General features: G+C 41.7%; 2 non-coding genes across 2 annotated transcripts; both read left to right on the plus strand.

Moving 5' to 3' along the window:
• Positions 1 to 15,830: 15,830 nt before the first annotated feature.
• On the plus strand, positions 15,831 to 15,934 carry LOC112788142 (small nucleolar RNA R71). Its single transcript, XR_003195521.1, has one exon. It is a non-coding gene; the product is annotated as a small nucleolar RNA R71 (small nucleolar RNA).
• Positions 15,935 to 22,165: 6,231 nt separating this feature from the next.
• LOC112787840 (small nucleolar RNA R71) lies at positions 22,166 to 22,273 on the plus strand. The gene has a single exon (XR_003195229.1). It is a non-coding gene; the product is annotated as a small nucleolar RNA R71 (small nucleolar RNA).
• The last annotated feature ends 587 nt before the right edge of the window (positions 22,274 to 22,860 follow it).

The following is a 22,860-nucleotide window of genomic DNA, read 5'->3' on the forward strand; positions in this document are numbered from 1 at the left end:
GTTTGGTGTCCCAAGGGACACCCATCAGTTGTAATCCGAATCACTCTTGATGAGAAGGAATGTGAAGGGGTTCTTTTGTTATTACTAATGGGTTTCAATTTCAATTTCAGGAGAGAAGATGGGGCCCACATGGTGAACAACTCACAAAGCAAGGAAGTCAAAGTGTACTTGCACTTTGGAACTCAACACATGCAGAAGACACAGTGAGATAAGAGTTGGCGCCTCTTCCCACGCTAGGCGCCACTCCCCAAGTGGGAAAACATTTAACCCTTTTTATTTCCCACCTTTCGAACCACACCATTCACGCCTTATAAAAGCCTCACCTCCCCAACTCCTCTCCCACTTCAAAACTCCAATCACACATGAAAAGCATACATACACCCTTCATCTTCCTTTCTCTTTTCGCCTGTTACTATCTCTCATCCCCTACTTTCTTTCTTCTTTTTCTTGATTGGGACAATCAAGTCCTAAGTTTGGTGTTGGCGCAAAACCTTATTTTGCATGCCCTCTCTTGCAACCCCCATTTTTTTCACAACCTCAAACACACTCTCTCAACCTAATGGCACCACCAAAAAGCTCAGCCTAAAAAAAAAGAAAATCCAAGGAACCAACCTCTGGATCCTCAAGCTCTTTCAATGACTACAAGTTCCTCTCCGCATTCAACCAAAATCAATTCTATGGTTGGGTGAGTGAGAGGGAGATCATTCCAGAAGTTAGGTTCCAACTAGGGAGGAACGAGCACCCTGAAATCAATATTGAAATCAACAGCAGGGGTTGGTCACTCCTATGCAACCCACCAAGGAAGGTGGTAGAGAGCTTAGTGAGGGATTTTTATGCTAACGATGTGCCTCAACCAGGACAACACTATGGCTACATTAGCTATGTAAGGGGAAAGTCCATTGACTATAGTCCCTCTAGCATAGAAAGGATGCTAATGGTGAAGAGGACAAGCTCCACCCGGAGCTATAAAGAAAGAATGAAGCAGCAAGACCCTGGGTTTGATGAGATCCTGAATGAAATTTGTGTCCTGAATGTGCATTGGATAAATGATAAAGATGGGATATCCAACCAATTGAGAAGAAGAGATTTGATCCCCCAAGATAGAGGGTGGCTAGAATTTGTGAGGAGGTCCCTAATCCCCACATCCAACACTTCAGACGTGACCAAGGAGAGAGCTGTGCTCATATACAACATCATGAAAGGTGAGAATGTCAACGTGGGGGAGATGATTGCCAACAACATCAACAAAGTGCTGAAAAGCACCAGTGACAACACAAGGTTGACATTCCCCAGCATTATACAGAGGCTATGTGATGAGGCTGGAGTTGAAAAGATCATTGATGAGGTGCTTGTGAAGCAAGACAAATTCATAACTGCCAAGAAGATGGCCAAAAGTGGTGGCTGTTAACCCACTTCAAAGGGCCAAAGAACAAAAAGCTCATGCTCATGGACCACAACAACAACAAGAAGAGGAAGAGGCAGAAGATCAACCTCACTTCTTGGAACTTCAACCACCACCACCACACTACCAATATCAACAATTTCCAGAGGAATCTAACTGGGAACAATTGCAAGGAGATGTACACCAAATGAAGGAAGACCTACAACACTTGAGGGAAGATGTCAATCAACTCAAGGAAACTCAACAATAACAATAGAGCCAAGTCAACCTGAATATTCAACAACTCCAAGGGAGTTGGGAGCATATGAGGAAGGAGCAGCAAGAGAAATTTGACTGGGGAGAGGTGCGAGGTGCACTAGACAAAATAGTAGAGCAAGGCAAATGGCAACAGAGGAACATGGCCAAATTCAGAAATCTCTATGATGCCAGAACCATATCCAAGAGGCAGTATGACATCAATATACAAGCAAAGCTGAATCACTTGTGTAATGCCGTGGCCACTCTAAACCCAGGATACCCAACCTTCATGCAAGGAATGGAGGAGCTAAGTGCAAGACAAGAGGAAATCCTAGCCAAACATAAGGAGGATGAAAGGAATTATATGAGGAGGGCAAGATTTTAGAAGCCCAAGGATGCCAAAGCACAAGAAGGTTCCTCCAAGCCAGATGAAGGTGGCTCCTCCCCTTCCAAGAAGAAGGACAAAAGGAAGGGGCCAATGAACTGAAGATGAAGCTGCTCAAGGTTGTTGAGTCCCATGGTTGACACTCTCTAATTTCTGAAATCCTATTTTAAGATTTTGTTTGATTTACTTTTTGAATAAATAATCATGCTAGGATAGTTTATGTTTTATGCTTAGTTTTATTTCTTATTTGAAGTCTTTATGAGTTTTTTAGTTTACAAGAAAGAAAATGCCATGTATTTCAAGTCTTCATTTCAACATAAATGAAAGAAGAGCTTGTCTCCATAAGAGTTACTGTGAGTTGTGAAAAAACAATAAGAGAAACCAAGGCCAAGATAGATCATCAAACAAACTAAGAAATAAGAAACTAAGTGTAGAACCTTGGATGAACTAAAAAGAAAATGAGATGGAAAGCAACTAGTCCTAGAAGGTATAACAAGAGAAGGTTAAGGGGTGTTCCTTGAATATCCATAGAACCAAGAAGTAGTGAGCAATAAAGGCCCAAGGCTCTGAGCATCAACTACTGGGATGGAAAAGGAACATTAAAAAGCTCAAAAAGAATTAAAGATCCTAGTAGATGCTTGTGGTGAAGATGTGTCAAGAAGAGACCTGGGCAAGTAAATTCTTAGGGGTGTTTCAACACCAAGTACCCTAAAACCAACTGGTTTGGGAGTGCTAATTGAAAACCTAATTAAAGGGTTGTCTTGAGACAAAACACTTAGAGTCGTGGTCAAGAAAGAAAAACAACCCTTGCTACTTCAAGGTGACAATCAATAGAAAGGACCCCTAAAGCCTATACTTGAAAGAACCCTCAAGGATCTAAGAGTTTTTCATGACATTAAAACATCCATACATGTGTTGAACACTTAGTTTTACCTTTAGTTCTATTGCAATCATTCAAAGCCAATGCCTCAAGTTATAAAGGCTTACTCACATTGATTTGCTTTGGACAAGCAAAGCTTAAGTTTGGTGTTGTGATGATTTCCATCATCTACCCTTTTTTCTTGCATAAAGAAGACCATAAAAGAGCATAAATCTCATTTGATCAATACAATTCATGCATTATTTGATGGAGATTATGGTATACTACTTTGAGCTGAGTTGCGCTGAATTTCAGGTGAAAAAGGCATCAAAAACGGGTAGAAGACAACAAGAAGCTGGGCGTGTGAAACTGGCGTGCCACTTGGGAGCAAACGCCACAAAAATGCACTAGCGTTGCACACCAGGAGCTAGGCGTGGCACGCCAGTACTAAATTCCAGGGAAAAGTCCAAGCATGCATGTGGGCGTGGCACGCCAGGGACTGAGCGTGGCACGCTAGTACAAAGTTCCAGAGAGCAATAATGGAGGACACAAAAGGGGCGTGGCACGCCAAGTTGGGCGTGGCACGCCTAACCCATCAGCCACTATGGGCGTGCCACTTGAGCAAAGGGGTGTGGCACTCCAACTCACCACTCCAGGAAGAACCTTCACTATGGCGTGCCACTTGGTATCGAAGGTGTCGCACGCCAGCTCCAATAAGTCACTTGGGCATGCCACTTAAGAACCCAGGCGTGGCACGCCAAGCTTGAGGAGTGCACAAATGAATGGGCGTGCCACTTGAGCAGCATGGCGTGGTACACTGGTACAATAATCCAGAGAAGGGGCTGAAGGCAATTGAAGACTGGGCGTGCCACTTGAGGTCGAAGGCGTGGCACGCCGACCTCTCAATCTTACTTAGGCGTGCCACTTGAGCAACCAGGCGTGGCACGCCAATGAACAAAGAGACCAAAGCAAGGGCTGGGTGTGCCACTTGGTGTTGAAGGCATGGCACGCCAACCCAAGCATCTCACTATGGCGTGGCACTTGAAGGCTGAGGCGTAGCATGCCAGCTACTGGACCAAGGCAAAATCATGGGCATGGCACGCCAGCCTCTAGGCGTGGCACGCTGGTATAAAATTCCAGAGAGGGTGAAGAAGGCCAAATACATGAGGCGTGCTACTTGGTGTTGAAGGCGTGGCACGCCATCCACTATTCTTCACTTGGGTGTGCCACTTGGATCCCAAGTGTGGCATGCCAGTGTCATTCAGAGAGTAAAGAAGCATTGGGGCGTGCCACATGAGTTCGTGGCGTGGCACGCCAAACAGAGGAACCATTTATTCACAAAGGGGCGTGGCACGCCAGACCCTGGGCGCACCACGCTAGTTCAACTTTTCAGAGAAGCTTGGCCAAGCATACAGCAAGGGCGTGGCACGCCAGACCCTGGGTGTTCCACGCTAGTTCAAGTTTCAAGAGGCAAAGAGAAATAGAAAAAGGCTAGGGCATGCCACTTGAAGGGCTGGGCGTGTGGTATGCAAAATTGTGATCATCAACAATGGCGGAAAAGGACTTGGAGCTCTTAAACGTGAATCACACTTTGTCACAATTCCGCACAACTAACGAGCAAGTGCACTGGGTCGTCCAAGTAATACCTTACGTGAGTAAGGGTTGATCCACGGAGACTGTCGGCTTGAAGCAAGCTATGGTCACCATGTAAATCTCAGTCAGGCGAATTCAGATGGTGATGGAGAATTGATAATTAAATAATGAATAAAACATAAAATAAAGATAGAGATACTTATGTAATTCTTTGGTTGGAATCTCAGATAAGCGTATGAAGATGCTTTGTTCCTCCAGAACCTCTGCTTTCCTATTGCCTTCTTTCAATCATTCATACTCCTTTCCATGGCAAGCTTTATGTTGGGCATCACCGTTGTCAATGGCTACTTCTCGTCCTCTCAGTGAAAACATTCCAAATGCGCTGTCACCGCACGGCTAATCATCTGTCGGTTCTCGATCATGTTGGAATAGGATCCATTGATCCTTTTGCGTCTGTCACACGCCCAACAATCGCGAGTTTGAAGCTCGTCATAGTCATCCCTTCCCAGATCTTACTCAGAATACCACAGACAAGGTTTAGACGTTCCAGATCTCAGGAATGGCCGCCAATAATTCTAGCCTATACCACGAAGGTTCCAATCTTAGATTAGAAACCCAAGAGATACGCATTCAAGCCATTGCTAGTAGAACAGAGGTGGTTGTCAGGCACATGTTCATAGGTGAGAATGATGATGAGTGTCACGGATCATCACATTCATCAAGTTGAAGAACGCATGAATATCTTAGAGAAGAATTAGGCGTGAATTGAATAGAAAAACAATAGTACTTTGTATTAATTCATGAAGGACAGCAGAGCTCCACACCTTAATCTATGGTGTGTAGAAACTCCACCATTGAAAATACAAAAGTGATAATGGTGTAAGCATGGCCGAATGGCCAGCCTCCAAGGTCTAGGGACTAAACATCAAAAGATGAAAATACAATAGTATAAGGTCCTATTTATAGAGAACTAGTACCCTAGGGTTTACAGAAATCAGTAATTAATGCAGAAATCTTCTTCCGGGCCCACTTGGTGTGTGCTTGGGCTGAGCATTAAAGCTTCCATGTGTAGAGACTTTTCTTGGAGTTAAACGCCAGCATTTGTGCCAGTTCGGGCGTTTAACTCCAGCTTCTGTGCCAGTTCCGGCGTTAAACGCCAAAATTCTTGAGCTGACTTGCAATGCCTGTTTGGTCCATCAAATCTCGGGAAAAGTATGGACTATTACATATTTCTGGAAAGCCCAGGATGTCTAATTTTCAACGCAATTGAGAGCGCGCCAATTGGGCTTCTGTAGCTATAGAAAATCCACTTTGAGTGCAGGAAGGTCAGAATCCAACAGCATCTGCAGTCCTTTTTCAGCCTCTGAATCAGATTTTTGCTCAGGTCCATCAATTTCAGCCAAAAAATACCTGAAATCACAGAAAAACACACAAACTCATAGTAAAGTCCAGAAGAGTGATTTTTATTTAAAAACTAATAAAAATATAATAAAAAGTAATTAAAATATACTAAAAACAATGCCAAAAAGCGTATAAATTATCCGCTCATCACAACACCAAACTTAAATTGTTGCTTGTCCCCAAGCAACTGAAAATCAAATAGGATAAAAAGAAGAGAATATACAATGAATTCCAAAATCATCTATGAAGATCAGTATTAATTAGATGAGCGGGGCTTTTAGCTTTTTGCTTCTGAACAGTTTTGGCATCTCACTTTATCCTTTGAAGATCAGAATGATTGGCTTCTATAGGAACTCAGAATCCATATAGTGTTATTGATTCTCCTAGTTAAGTATGTTGATTCTTGAACACAGCTACTTTATGAGTCTTGGCCGTGACCGTAAGCACTATGTTTTCCAGTATTACCACCGGATACATAAATGCCACAGACACATAACTGGGTGAACCTTTTCAGATTGTGACTCAGCTTTGCTAGAGTCCCCAATTAGAGGTGTCCAGAGCTCTTAAGCACACTCTTTTTGTTTTGGACCACGACTTTAACCGCTCAGTCTCAAGTTTTTACTTGACACCTTCACGCCACAAGCACATGGTTAGGGACAGCTTGGTTTAGCCGCTTAGGCCAGGATTTTATTCCTGTGGGCCCTCCTATCCACTGATGCTCAAAGCCTTGGATCCTTTTTATCACCCTTGCCTTTTGGTTTAAAGGGGTATTGGCTTTTTCTGCTTGCTTTTTTTTTCTTTTTCTTTTCTCTTCTTCTTCTTTTTTTTTTTCGCCTCTCTTTTTTTTTTCTACAAGCTTTTCACTGCTTTTTCTTGCTTCAAGAATCAATTTTATGATTTTTCAGATCATCAAATAACATTTCTCCTTTTCCCATCATTCTTTCAAGAGCCAACAAATTTAACATTCATAAACAATCAAATTCAAAAATATGCACTGTTCAAGCATTCATTCAGAAAAACAATAGTATTGCCACCACATCAAAATAATTAAACTGTTTTAAAATTTGAAATTCATGCACTTCTTTTTCATTTTCAATTAAAAACATTTTTCATTTAAGAAAGGTAATGGATTTATTTTCATATCTTTGAGGCATAGACACTTAGATACTAATGATCATGTAATAAAGACACAAACATAAATAAACATAAAGCATAAAAATTCGAAAAACAGAAAATAAAGAACAAGGAAATTAAAGAACAGGTCCACCTTAGTGATGGTGACTTGTTCTTCCTCTTGAAGATCTTATGGAGTGCTAAAGCTCCTCAATGTCTCTTCCTTGCCTTTGTTGCTCCTCTCTCATGGTTCTTTGATCTTCTCTAATTTCATGGAGGAGGATGGAATGCTCTTGGTGCTCCACCCTTAGTTGTCCCATGTTGGAACTTAATTCTCCTAGGGATGTGTTGATTTGCTCCCAATAGTTTTGTGGAGGAAAATGCATCCCTTGAAACATCTCAGGGATTTCGTGATGGGGAGTTTCCTCATGCTCTTGGTGAGGTTCTCTCACTTGCTCTATCCTTTTCTTAGTGATGGGCTTGTCCTCATCAATGAGGATGTCTTCCTCCATGTCAATTCCAGCTGAATTGCAGAGGTGACAAATGAGATGAGGGAAGGCTAACCTTGCCATAGTAGAGGACTTGTTTGCCACCTTATAGAGTTCTTGGGATATAACCTCATGAACTTCTACTTCCTCTCTAATCATGATGCTATGAATCATGATAGCCCGGTCTATAGTAACCTCAGATCGGTTGCTAGTAGGAATGATTGAGCGTTGGATGAACTCCAACCATCCCTAGCCACAGGCTTGAGGTTATGCCTTCTTAGTTGAACCGGCTTCCCTCTTGAATCACTCTTCCATTGAGTGCCCTCTTCACAGATGTCCATGAGGACTTGGTCCAACCTTTGATCAAAGTTGACCCTTCTAGTGTATGGGTGTTGATGCGTGGAAAACTTGTCTCGTAACAAATTTCCTTCGGCAAGTGTACCGAATTTTGTCGTCAAGTAAAAACTCACAATAGAGTGAGGTCGAATCCCACAGTGATTGATTGATCAAGCAACTTTAATTAGAGGAATTTTCTAGTTGAGCGAATCAAAATTTAAGTTGGGAATTGCAGAAAATAAAATGGCAGAAAAGTAAATAACAGAAAAAGTAAATGCTAGAAATAAAGAGCTGAAAGTAAATGACAGAAAGTAAATTGCAGAATTGTAAATGGGAATGGGGTAACTGCTCATAAAAGTAAATGACAGAAACTAAAGAGAATGGGTAAGATCAGAAATGGGGAGTTCATTGGGCTCAGGAGATGTTGCATTCTCCGGATCAATTTCATTTTCATCTCTTCCTCAATCAATGCATTCATTGATCTCCTTGGCAATCTTAAGTGATCAAGTTACAATTCCTTGTAATTCAATCTCTCAAATCTTGATCAATAGCCAATTCCTTGGTCAATTGCTCATGAGAAGAGATGAAGTATGGTCACTGATTATACCACATGCATTTCCCAAATCATGTATTGAGAGAATTATAGTCACATATCCATCCAAACCCAATTTGGTCCAGCATGAGAAAGCATTTCTAGCATGATCTCTTCCTTCCTCTTTCAAGGTTCAGAAGAGATCCAAGTTTGAATAGCTTCTTTTCCAAGATAACTATCCAATTGGATGAAGATCGAAAGCTTTCAAGTAAAATCAAGAAAACATATAGAAGAAGAATAATGAAAACTAGTATTGATCCATCAAATTACAACAGAGCTCCCTAACCCAATGAAAGGGGTTCAGTTGTTCATAGCTCTGGAAAATAAAAGCAAAGATGGAGAATACATCATGAAAACAAAACTAGAAGTGCAGAGAATGGCAAAATACGGAGAGTAGTTTTCCCCCAATTTCCAATCTCCCTAATCAATTCAAAGCTACTCCTATATATACTACTCTTCTGATCTTCTAGTTGGCTCCTCATGTCTTGGGTATGGGCCTTTGGATCTTGAGTTTGAAGTAGTTATCTTCTTCATTGGGCTTAGCTTTACATGCAGAGAGAAAGTGTGAAGTGGGCAGGGACTTTAGCTCAGGACGTTAGTGGTGTTAACGTTAAGTGAAATTGTGGGTTCGAGAACGTTAGTGACAATCATCTTTTTCACTAACGTTCCTGACCCACGTTAGAGCCACGTTAATCTCAACGTTAGTGGCACAAACGTTGCCACTAACGTTGCCTCTTGGTCCTTCGCACACGTTATTGGGACTTACCTTTCCGAATAATGTTGAGAAGCTTCCCCCTTTCTTACGTTAGAGTCCACGTTAACTTAGTTAACGTGGCTCTTAACGTTAACTTGCCAACCTTCCTGAACGTTAGTGACACTTACCTTTGTCACTAACGTTCCAATGTGCCCCTATCTCCCAAGTTAGAGTCCACGTTAACTAGGTTAACGTGGCCTCTAACGTAGCAATGCTAGCCATCTCCAACGTTAGTGACAAAGGTGAATGTCACTAACGTTGGCTCATCATCTTTCTTCTTCACGTTAGCTTCCACGTTAACTAAGTTAACGTGGGAGTTAACGTGGCTCATTGTGGCTTGTGTGGTTCATTCCAACGTTAGTGACAAAATTAGGTGTCACTAACGTTGGCGATCATTTACTTTCTCCACGTTGGCTTCCACATTAACTAAGTTAACGTGGAAGTTAACGTGGCTTGTGGAGGCTTGGCCAACGTTAGTGACAAAGTTAAATGTCACTAACGTTGGCTTCTCTTTTGCTTCTTAACGTTAGAAGCCACGTTAACTAAGTTAACATGGAAACTAACGTGGCTACTTATGAGCTTGGCCCAACGTTAGTGACAAAGGTAAGTGTCACTAACGTTGGCTCCATTTTCTTTTCTCCACGTTAGAGTTCACGTTAACTTAGTTAACGTGACTCTTAACGTGGGCTATGATGGCTTCGAGGACGTTATTGGCGATTACTTTTCTCATTAACTTTGCAAGGTAGCTCCCATTCCTACGTTAGAAGTCACGTTAGTGAGACTAACGTGGCTGCTAACGTGGTTCTTCCTTGCTTCCTTTGTCCTGAAATCAAGCAATAAAGTGCATCAAAGTTCTAGTCCAAGTCTTGGGAAATGCAACATCCAATTTGTCATTAATTTCATGCAAAATCCTCATGAAATCATGTAAAGTGCACAATGTATGCTTGAATCAAGATGTAAGTGAATATCTACCCAAAACTAGCCTATTTTCTAAGGAAATGCATGAAACTTCCTTAAAAACAGTAAAGAAAAGGTCAGTGAAACTGGCCAAAATACCCTGACATCACAACACCAAACTTAAAGCTTGTTTGTCCCTAAGCAAGTACTGGAACAAGAGAATGATGAGTGGAATGCCAAGAGAAATGAGTCATTCTTGTTTATGGTGGTTTCATGCATAGCAACTTAGGTTCATTCCTGGCTTCCAGACCTTTATCATGTCCTAGAATACTCACTGTGATTGCATCCCATGAGACTTTTATTCGTTGATCCTTTTGTTGTCATTTCAGGGTTTATTTGTGCTCTTAAGCTAACTGCTCAGTAAGGGGGCAACTCTTTAAAATAAGCTTTTAGCCAACACTCCCGAACCAGTTGGTTCAAGGTGCTAGGTGTTGAAGCACCCCTAAGGACTTACTTCCTCAAGTCTCTCCCCCATACATACACACCACAGGCATATGGTTTATTTATTTTCTTTTCTTGAGACCTTGGTGTCCAACACCTCTTTGGGTTACTAAATGCTCTGTAGTGAGGGTTACTTTTGATAGTGGACTTTCAGCTGATAATCCCGAGTTAGTTAACCCAAGTTACCAAGTGATAAGGCACCCCTAAGAGCTTATTCATCCAAGTAAATCCCTCACACAGGAACACCACAGACACATGCCTCAAGAACCATTGGTGCCTAGCCTTATTGCTTACTCTTTTTCTTTTATTTATTTTTTTCCACTTTCATTTTTATTTTCCCCTTTTTCTTATTAGGATCTTGTTATTTAGTTAGTCTCATGGGGTGTGTTCAAAGCATAGTATTCATGACAGATAGTTGTCTTCCCACCTTGTGGTTGAACCAACTTAGCTAACTTATGACCGCACCACAAACTAAGGAACTTACTCCATAGTATGAACTCCACTCTGTTCTTTTGCAAAACACTCATTCTCTTTTCATTTAATTCAAAGGGACAAGCATACAAGTAAGCAAAGTAAGGATGCAGTGACATAAAGGCTAGCAATCATAAACTTATTCAACCAAGAACTTAAAAGACAGCATTTAAAAGGTTCAAACTATCATGGAAGCATGTTCTATTTCATACAAGATCTTCCTTATTTAAAACATAGAAAGGGATGAACCAAAGAAGGAACTCCACCACCTTTTACTCATGTGGTTGCCCATGCTCTCCTCCTTGCTTGTCCTCCTTGTGTCCCTCTTGATTGTTCATACTCCCACTCCCTTTGCTTTTTCCAACCAGCTTCTTCCAGAAACCACCATCTTCCATCTTCTTCTTGAGTGTTTCCTTCTGCCGTTTCACCTTCCTCTCTTCTTGTTCTACAAAATCTTTTTGGACCTCATCATATGTAGGGATGGCATAGTGTAGATGATGCATATTACTAGACATGTAGTTCAACTTGGCCTGAGTGTTTACGTTGAACTCCTCCCTATGTAGTTGCCGTCCTTTATTAAGTACAGTAAACTCATTGAATGCTTTCATCTGAGCTATTTGCCGCTGATTGAGTTCCTGCAAATGCTTATCTTGACATTCTTGCCTCTCAGTAACTTGGTGGATGGCTTGAGTGAGCTGGGAGTATTGTTCCTGTTGCTGCTCTATTTGTTGTTTCTGCCACTCTTCTTGTTGGCTCATCCAGTTGGACTGAAGGTTTAGTATTTGCTCTTGTCCTTCCATATGTCTCATCCCCAGATCTTTAATGGCCCTTAGAAGGTGATTCATGTTCAAGTTGGCTGGGTCATGATGTTCTTCTTGTTGATATTCTTCTTGATGAGGCTCCTCTTGGTGAGCTCCTTCTTTCGCTTTTAGCTTCCCTATTTGTGGCCTTCTTTGTTGCTGAGCAGGTGTAGTGTAGACAAGACGTTGGATTGTAACTAGCCTCCCAGGGTTCACACAGTCTGGATTGCTATCCTCGAAGACCACCTTGGCCTTTGTACATAGTCTGAAAATAGTGTTGGGGTACCAAAGCCTGGCACCCGAATCAGCCTTCTCAGCTAACTTTTGAATCCCCTCAGCTATGAGTTCATGCACATTGATTTCTCCATCCTGTACTAGGCAACGTACCATAGTCACTCGATTAATATTAACCTCTGAATTATTTGCAGCTGGGAGGATGGACCTCCTTACGAGTTCAAACCACCCTTTGGCTTCCGGGCTAAGGTCTCCCCTCTTGATGAACCGGGGTCTTCCATCTGCATACCTCTCCCAATCAGCTGCTATAACACAAATGTCAGTCACGATTTCTGTGAACTCATCATTGTTAGGGCTCTTACTTATCCTTGCATGATAACTGGGCTCATCAAAATGTGGTAATTTCAAGTGAAGAGTTCTTGTTATAGCATTTGGGCTGAAGTCTACCTCCTTTCCTCTTACATAGCTTTTAAAGGTTGGGGCCCTGGTTTTGTCTTCTCTAACCACATTTGCGTAGAACTCTTTGATTAGGTTTGCATTGATCTTCCCCTCTGGATTAGTGAGCCTTTGCCACCCTCTTTGTTCAATTTTCTCCCGAATCTGTGGGCACTCGTCTTCATTGATTTGGAAGGTTAACTCAGACAATATCTGCTTGATCTTGATCCTTTCAAATTCTTGTTCATGGAAGGCAGTTTTGAATCTCTTCTCATAAAAAATAATGTTCTCCATTGGTTCCTTCCTCTTTTGCCTCTTGGAGCTTGATGATGCCATGAATTTGAGTTGCTGTGTGAGGGGATTGGAAGGTAAGGATAGATGATGAATTTGGTTGGTTAAGACGAGGTGTGATGAAGGGGTTTTGGATGCCGAAAGTGTGAAGTATGGAGAGTGGGAATTTGAATGTGAGGGGTAAGTATGCACTAGGACTCATTTATATAGGGAGATTATGAGTGAGTGGAGGGTGTGGATTGATGGAATGGTTGCTTGATGGACGGTTGGGGTTGTGCATGGAGAAAGGACAAGGATCATCACTTTATGAAGGTTATTGGTTCGGTCTCCAAGGGTCTCCTTTTTTCAATGTTGCATGGCAACAATTTCCAATGCATTCCTTCTTGAGACAAGGGTGTAGTTTCTCTTCATGGAGTGGCCAAACCTTTTTCATTTAATTGTCCAATCAATCCCCTTCAATGCTCCTCTCCTTTCCCCTATAAAAATAAAATAAAAAAAATTCAATATCATAAAAATTAAACTTTACGGCTAGTATAGTAAAGAAAAAGGATTAGGTTGTTTATTCATGAACAACAACTAACTAACTAACTGTGCGTCCTTATATGCATATCCGTGGCACCCTGGGGTGACACCAAACTTAGTTTGGAGCACTGTGATGAAAAGTTTTGTTCAAAGCTCCAAGACTAGCATGCTCTGAGTTGCATCCATGCTTTCTTGGCATGCTTTGAACACCAAACTTGTTCTTCACTATATACTGCATAATAAGGATTTCACCAAGTGTTTGTCAAGTTTGGGTTGGAATTCATGAATATTGACTTATTCACTATTAAAGGCATATAAAACATGGGTTGCCTCCCATGAAGCGCTTCTTCAGCATCACTAGCTTGACGTTTCTTCTTCATCAGGGAGGTTGATAATGCTTCAAGTCCTCCCCTCTTGCCTTGGACTTATATCCATTGGTTGTATCAATGATCTCTACATGTTCTAAGGAGAGAACTCTGTTGATAGTGAAGACCTTAGGTAACTGAGATGGTACAGTGGGGAGATCAGGGGAGATATCTAGGAAGTAAGCTGAGATCACTTTATCCCCTGGAGAGAAGTCCTCGATAGGGATCTTCTTGTTCCTCCACCTCCTTGGTACCTTCTTCTTTGTTCCTTTTGATGTTGCCTTGCTCTTTGTGACTTCTTCTTCTAAGGGAATTTTGTTTTTGTCTTCACATGTCTCTGGTGGTTTAGGTTCCTCCAGCTTTTCCTTGAGCTGTGACAACTGCTTATTTCCTTGTTCATCAAGCAAGGGCTTTCCCAGCTGGGCTGGTTGTGCTTCAATGCTTGCTTCCTCTTTCAGTATCTCATTATGATCTTTGCTTGGTTCTTTGTTCTCTTGGTCTGCTTCTTGTGAGAGTTTGAAGACATTAAAACTGAGTCGTTCATCATGGATCCTCAATATTAGCTCCCCTCGCTCAACATCTATGAGTGCTCTGGCTATAGCTAGGAATGGTCTTCCCAATATGATTGGGTGAGTGTGACTCTCTTCCATGTCCAGGATGACGAACTCTGTGGGAAGAAAGTATTTCCCAACCTTTACCAACACATTTTCCACCACTCCTATTGCGTGTTTTTGAGTTTTGTCAGCCAGCCTGATGACTACATCTGTGGGCATTATCTCATTGATCTGCAACCTCTTCACCAGGGATAAGAGCATTAAGTTGATGCTTGCTCCCAAATCGCAGAGTGCTCTATCAAACATTGTTTCTCCTATGGCACAGGGGATGTGAAAACTCCCTGGGTCCTTTCTTTTTGTAGGCAACTCTGGTTGAATAAGGGCGCTGCACTCCTTGTTTATTACTATAGTTTGGCCTCCTTCGAGTGAGCTTTTCCTAGGGAACAGTTCCTTCATGTATTTGATGTATGCAGGCATTTGTTAGATGGTCTTGATGAATGGTATGTTGACATGCAGAGATGCAAACAAGTCAAGAAGTCTTGAGTATATTCTCTTCTCAACAGCACCCTTGAGTAGTTGGGGAAAGGGTACATAAAGTCTCAGCAGCTCCTGTTGTGAAATTTCTGGTTCTTGGTGATCTTTTTCCTCCTTTTCTGTTGAGGTGTCTCCAGGTTGTTCTGCCGTCTTGTTTGGCTTGTCCTCAGTCTCCTTATCACTTATAGTGACCATCTTGCAATCTTCCCATCTTACTTTCTTTGTTTCACCTCTCGGATTCTTCTCTGTGTCACTTGGGAATCCATCTGTAGGTTTGGGAATCTGCTCAGAGAGATACCCCACTTGGGATTCCAACCTCTTGATTGTGTCTCCCTGGTTCTTGAAATTAGCTCGCACTTTCTCCTTGAATGCCTTGTTGTCTTGAATCTCTTTGCCTATACCTTCAAGTAGATTCTCAATCCTTGAGAGTCTGTCATCAAATGATGGTAGATTGGGATTAGAGGTGGAAGGATGAGGAGGGTTATTTTGCCCTTGGTAAAGGTGTTGAGAGGGTTGGTTATGTGGGTGCTGATATGGTCTAGATGTGAAATGTTGGTGGGCTGCATTGTTGTTGGGATTTGAATGTCTTTGATCTATGCCTTGGTCTTGTTGATTTCCCCACCCAAAGTTTGGGTGATTCCTCCATCCAGGGTTATAGGTTTTAGAGTATGGATCATGGTTTTGCCTAGGTGAATTCCCAATGTAGTTGGCTTGCTCCTGACTACCCTCTGCTTCTTCATTCACTCCTTCTTGGGTTGTTGATGAAGTAGTGATTGCTGCTACTTGGTTCTTCTCCATCTTCTTGGTGAGGTCAGCCAGCTGCTGGGTAATGAGCTTGTTTTGGGCCAGCAAAGCATCTACATTGTTTAGCTCCATTACTCCTCTAGTGTTGCCTCTTTCAGAAGCATAGAAATAGTCATTCTCTGCTACTGTTTCAATGACATCTATGGCTTCCTCAATAGTCTTCTTGTTGTTCAAATATCCTCCTGATGAATGGTCTACAGCCTTCTTTGTTTCATATGACAGGCCTTCATAGAAAATGTGTAGCTGCACCCATTCGTTGAACATGTCAGGTGGACACCTCCTTGTCAGGTCCTTAAACCTCTCCCATGCTTCATAAAGAGTCTCCCCACTGTGTTGCCTAAAAGTTTGGACCTCAGCTCTCAGCCTATTGATTCGTTGTGGGGGGTAGAATCGTGCTAAGAATTTGTTCACCACATCTTCCGAAGTTGTCAAACTCTCCTTCGGGAAAGACTCCAGCCACTTGGCTGCCTTATCCTTGAGTGAGAATGAAAATAAGAGCAGTCTATAGGCGTCAAGATGATCACCATTAGACTTTACTGTGTCACATATTCTCAGGAAGGTGGTTAGATGTTGATTGGGGTCTTCTTGGACACTCCCTCCGAACGAACAGTTGTTCTGAACAAGGGTGATAAGCTGTTGTTTTAGTTCAAAATTGTTGGCATGGATGGTTGGCTTTTGAATGCTACTTCCACATTTTCCTGGGTTTGGATTGATGTAAGAGCCTAAAACTCTTCTATCCTCCCCAGCATGATTTGCTCGACCTCCTCCGCCATGGTTGTGAGCCTCTTCCTCACGATGGTCTTTCATGTTTTCTTCCATGTTTGGTTCAAAGTATTCCTCCTCTTCCTCAGCACCAACCACTCTTTTTCCTCTTGCTTCCCTCCTTAATCTAAAGAAGGTTCTCTCAGGTTCAGAATCAAAGGAAGTTGAAGCCCCGTTTCTTCTCCCTGTCATACAACCAACAAAGCACAAGCAAGGAAAATAAATGCAGAAAGTATTCTGTTAGAGTTATTGTTAGTGTGAGTGATGCAATATATCAAACAGTTAGTGGGTTAGTGAACTGAATTGTTAATAACAAAGAAAATTGAAAAAGTAGGGGGAAGGGAAGAAATTAACCAGAACTGAAAGTAAATTACTCAAACAGAAAATTAAATCAAACAAAACAAAAATGCTCAATCTAGTTATCTTCCAATTTAATCATTGTTGATGCACAATCAATCCCCGGCAACGGCACCATAAACTTGATGCGCGAAAAACTTGTCTCGTAACAAATTTCCTTCGGCAAGTGTACCAAATTTTGTCGTCAAGTAAAAACTCACAATAGAGTGAGGTCGAATCCCACAGAGATTGATTGATCAAGAAACTTTAATTAGAGGAATGTTCTAGTTGAGCGAATCAGAATTTGAGTTGGGAATTTCAGAAAATAAAATGGCGGGAAAGTAAATAACAGAAAAAGTAAATGCTAGAAATAAAGAGCTGAAAGTAAATGACAGAAATTAAATTGCAGAATTATAAATGAGAATGGGGTAACTGCTCATAAAAGTAAATGACAGAAACTAAAGAGAATGGGTAAGATCAGAAATGGGGAGTTCATTGGGCTCAGGAGATGTTGCATTCTCCGGATCAATTTCATTTTCATCTCTTCCTCAATCAAAGCATTCATTGATCTCCTTGGAAATCTTAAGTGATCGAGTTACAATTCCTTGTAATTCAATCTCTCAAATCTTGATCAATAGCCAATTCCTTGGTCAATTGCTCATGAGAAGAGATGAAGTATGGTCACTGATTATACCACATGCATTTTCCAAATCAAGTATTGAGAGGATTATAGTCACATATCCATCCAAACCCAATTTGGTCTAGCATGAGAAAGCATTTCTAGTATGATCTCTTCCTTCCTCTTTCAAGGTTCAGAAGAGATCCAAGTTTGAATAGCTTCTTTTCCAAGATAACTATCCAATTGGATGAAGATCGAAAGCTTTCAAGTAAAATCAAGAAAAAGGATAGAAGAAGAATAATGAAAACTAGTATTGATCCATCAAATTACAACAGAGCTCCCTAACCCAATGAAAGGGGTTTAGTTGTTCATAGCTTTGGAAAATAAAAGCAAAGATGGAGAATACATCATGAAAACAAAACTAGAAGTGCAGAGAATGGCAAAATACGGAGAGTAGTTTTCCCCCAATTTCCAATCTCCCTAATCAATTCAAAGCTACTCCTATATATACTACTCTTCTGATCTTTTAGTTGGCTCCTCAAGTCTTGGGTATGGGCCTTTGGATCTTGAGTTTGAAGCAGTTATCTTCTTCATTGGGCTTAGCTTTACTTGCAGAGAGAAAGTGTAAAGTGGGCAGGGACTTTAGCTCAGGACGTTAGTGGTGTTAACGTTAAGTGAAATTGTGGGTTCGAGAACGTTAGTGACAATCACCTTTTTCACTAACGTTCCTGACCCAAGTTAGAGCCACGTTAACCTCAACGTTAGTGGCACAAACGTTGCCACTAACGTTGCCTCTTGGTCCTTCGCACACGTTATTGGGACTTACCTTTCCCAATAACGTTGAGAAGCTTCCCCCTTTCTTACGTTAGAGTTCACGTTAACTTAGTTAACGTGGCTCTTAATGTTAACTTGCCAACCTTCGAGAACGTTAGTGACACTTACCTTTGTCACTAACGTTCCAATGTGCCCCTATCTCCCACGTTAGAGTCCACGTTAACTAGGATAACGTGGCCTCTAACGTAGCAATGCTAGCCATCTCCAACGTTAGTGACAAAGGTGAATGTCACTAACGTTGGCTCATCATCTTTCTTCTTCACGTTAGCTTCCACGTTAACGTGGGAGTTAACGTGACTCATTGTGGCTTGTGTGGTTCATTCCAACGTTAGTGACAAAGTTAGGTGTCACTAACGTTGGCGATCATTTACTTTCTCCACGTTGGCTTCCACGTTAACTAAGTTAACGTGGAAGTTAACGTTTCTTGTGGAGGCTTGGCCAGCATTAGTGACAAAGTTAAATGTCACTAACGTTGGCTTCTCTTTTGCTTCTTAACGTTAGAAGCCACGTTAACTAAGTTAACGTGGCAACTAACGTGGCCACTTATGAGCTTGGCCCAACGTTAGTGACAAAGGTAAGTGTCACTAACGTTGGCTCTATTTTCTTTCCTCCACGTTAGAGTTCACGTTAACTTAGTTAACGTGACTCTTAACGTGGGCTATGATGGCTTCGAGGATGTTATTGGCGATTACTTTTCTCATTAACTTTGCAAGCTAGCTCCCATTCCTACGTTAGAAGTCACGTTAGTGAGACTAACGTGGCTGCTAACGTGGTTCTTCCTTGCTTCCTTTGTCCTGAAATCAAGTAATAAAGTGCATCAAAGTTATAGTCCAAGTCATGGGAAATGCAACATCCAATTTGTCATTAATTTCATGCAAAATCCTCATGAAATCATGTAAAGTGCACAATGTATGCTTGAATCAAGATGTAAGTGAATATCTACCCAAAACTAGCTTATTTTCTAAGGAAATTCATGAAACTTCCTTAAAAACAGTAAAGAAAAGGTCAGTGAAACTGGCCAAAATGCCCTGGCATCAGGTGTCCATCTCCTTACATCATAGGCAAATTGAATGCCAATCTTACATTTTTTGGGCTAAAGTCTAAGTATTTCCCTCGAACCATTTTAAGCCAATTCTTAGGTTCCGGGTTCACACTTTGATCATGGTTCTTGGTGATCCATGCATTGGCATAGAACTCTTGAACCCTTAAGATTTTGACTTGTTGAATGGGGTTGGTAAGAACTTCCCAACCTCTTCTTCGAATCTCATGTCGGATCTCCAGATATTCGCCCTTTTTGAGCTTAAAAGGGACCTCGGGGATCACCTTCTTCTTGGCCACAACTTCGTAGAAGTGGTCTTGATGCACCCTTGAGAGGAATCTCTCCATATCCCATGACTCGGAGGTGGAAGCTTTTGCCTTCCCTTTCCTCTTTCTAGAGGTTTCTCCGGCCTTTGCTGGCATAAATGGTTATGGAAAAACAAAAAGCTTTAGCTTTTACTATACCAAACTTAGAAGGTTTGCTCGTCCTCGAGCAAAAGAAGAAAGAAGAGAGTAGAAGAAGAAGAAATAGAGGAGATGGAGTGGGCTTTGTGTTTCGGCCAAGGAGGATAGGTAGTGTGTATGTTGTGTGAAAATGAAGGAGGGAAGATGGGTTTATATAGGAATGGAGAGGGGGGTATGGTTTGGCCATTATGGGTGGGTTTGGGTGGGAAAGTGGTTTGAATTTGAATGGTGAGGTAGGTGGGGTTTTATGAAGGATGGATGTGAGTGGTGAAGAGAATGGTGGGATTTGATAGGTGAAGGTTTATGGGGAAGCGGTATTGAGGTGATTGGTGAATGGGTGAAGAAGAGAGAGAGAGGTGGGGTAGGTGGGGATCCTGTAGGGTCCACAGATCCTGAGGTGTCAAGGATTTCTCATCCCTGCACCATGTGGCATGCAAAACGCCCCTTGCTGCCAATCCTGGCGTTAAATGCCAAGCTGCTGCCCATTTCTGGCGTTTAACGCCAGCTTCTTGCCCATTCCTGGCATTAAACGCCAGCCTGGTGCCCATTTCTGGCGTTAAACGCCCAGAATGGTGCCAGACTGGGCATTTAACGCCCATTCTGCTACCCTTTCTGGCGTTTAAACGCCAATAAGTTTCTCCTCCAGGGTGTTCTGTTTTTCATTCTATTTTTCCTTCTGTTTTTGCTTTTTCAATTGTTTTTGTGACTTCACATGATCATCAACCTATAGAAAACTTAAAATAACAAAAGAAAATAGAAATTTAATATAGATAAGTAAAAATTGGGTTGCCTCCCAACAAGCGCTTCTTTAATGTCAATAGCTTGACAGTGGCTCTCATGGAGCCTCACAGATGTTCAGAGCAATGTTGGAACCTCCCAACACCAAACTTAGAGTTTGAATGTGGGGGTTCAACACCAAACTTAAATTTTGGTTTTGGCCTCCCAACACCAAACTTAGAGTTTGACTGTGGGGGCTCTGTTTGACTCTGTATTAAGAGAAGCTCTCCATGCTTCCTCTCCATGGTGACAGAGTGATATCCTTGAGCTTTAAACACAAGAGAGTCTCCATTCGCTTGAATGATCAATTCTCCTCTGTCAACATCAATCACAGCTTTTGCTGTGGCTTGGAAGGGTCTGCCAAGGATGATGGATTCATCCATACACTTCCCAGTCTCTAGGATTATGAAGTCAACAGGGATGTAGAGGCCTTCAACCTTTACCAAGATATCCTCTACAAGTCTATAAGCCTGTTTCTTTGAATTTTCTGCCATCTCCAGTGAGATTCTTGCAGCTTGTACCTCAATGACCCCTAGCTTCTTCATTACAGAGAGAGGCATGAGGTTTATGCTTGACCCTAGGTCACACAAAGCCTTCTCAAAGGTCATGGTGCCTATGGTACAAGGGATTGAGAATTTTCCAGGGTTTTGTCTCTTCAGAGGTAATTTTTGCCTAGTCAAGTCATCCAGTTCTTTGATGAGCAAGGAGGGTTCTTCCTCCCAAGTCTCATTACCAAATAACTTGGCATTTAGCTACATGATTGCTCCAAGGTACTTAGCAACTTGGTTTTCAGTAACATCTCCATCCTCTTCAGAGGAAGAATACTCATCAGAGCTCATGAATGGTAGAAGTAAATTCAATGGAATCTCTATAGTCTCAGTGTGAGCCTCAGATTCCCATGGTTCCTCATCAGGGAACTCCATGGAGGCCAGTGGACGTCCATTGAGGTCTTCCTCAGTGGGGATCACTGCCTCTTCCTCCTCTCCAGGTTCGGCCATGTGAGACGAATTTATGGCTTTACACTCTCTCTTTGGATTCTCTTCTGTAATGCTCAGGAGAGTACTAGGAGGGAGTTTAGTAATTTTCTTACTCAGCTGACCTACTTGTGCCTCCAAATTTCTAATGGAGGACCTTGTTTCAGTCATGAAACTTTGAGTGGTTTTGATTAGATCAGAGACAATGGTTGCTAAGTCAGAGTGGCTTTGCTTAGAATTCTCTGTCTGTTGCTGAGAAGATGATGGAAAAGGCTTGCTATTGCTAAACCTGTTTCTTCCACCATTATTGTTGTTGAAACCTTGTTGAGGTCTCTGTTGATCCTTCCATGAGAGATTTGGATGATTTCTCCATGAAGGATTATAGGTGTTTCCATAGGGTTCTCCCATGTAATTCACCTCTTCCATTGCTAGGTTTTCAGGATCATAAGCTTCTTCTTCAGAGAAAGCTTCCTTAGTACTGCCTGGTGCAGCTTGCATTCCAGACAGACTTTGAGAAATCATATTGACTTGCTGAGTCAATATTTTATTCTGAGCCGGTATGGCATTCAGAGTATCAATCTCAAGAACTCCTTTCTTCTGATTTGTCCTATTATTCACAGGGTTCCTTTCAGAAGTGTACATGAATTGGTTATTTGCAACCATTTCAATGAGTTCCTGAGCTTCTGCAGGCGTTTTCTTCAGATGAAGAGATCCTCCAGTAGAGCTGTCCAATGATATTTTGGACAGTTCAGACAGACCATCATAGAAGATACCTATGATGCTCCATTCAGAAAGCATGTCAGAAGGACACCTTCTGATCAATTGCTTGTATCTTTCCCAAGCTTCATAGAGGGATTCACCTTCCTTCTGTCTGAAGGTTTGGACTTCCACTCTAAGCTTGCTCAATTTTGAGGTGGAAAGAACTTTCCCAAGAAGGCATTAACTCGCTTTTCCCAAGAGTTCAGGCTTTCTTTGGGTTGTGAATCCAACCATGTCCTAGCTCTGTCTCTTACAGCAAAAGGGAAGAGCATAATTCTGTAGACTTTATGGTCAACCTCATTGGTCTGACAGTGTCACAGATTTGTAAGAATTCAGCTAAGAACTGATGAGGATCTTCCAATGAAAGTTGATGAGCGGATATTTTATACGCTTTTTGGGGTTAATTTCATATAGTTTTTAGTATGTTTTAGTTAGTTTTTAGTTTATTTTCATTAGTTTCTAGGAAAAATTCATATTTCTGGACTTTACTATGAGTTTGTGTATTTTTCTATAATTTTAGGTATTTTCTGGCTGAAATTGAGGGACCTGAGCAAAAATCTGATTCAGGCTGAAAAAGGACTGCTGATGCTGTTGGATCCTAACCTCTCTGCACTCGGAATGGAATTTCTGGGGCTACAGGAGTCCAATTGACGCGCTTCCAATTGCGTTGGAAAGTAGACATTAAGGGCTTTCCAGAAATATATAATAGTCCATACTTTGCTCAAGGA

The sequence above is a fragment of the Arachis hypogaea genome, chromosome 20 (assembly GCF_003086295.3).
Source record: "Arachis hypogaea cultivar Tifrunner chromosome 20, arahy.Tifrunner.gnm2.J5K5, whole genome shotgun sequence".
Taxonomy (NCBI): Eukaryota; Viridiplantae; Streptophyta; class Magnoliopsida; order Fabales; family Fabaceae; genus Arachis; species Arachis hypogaea.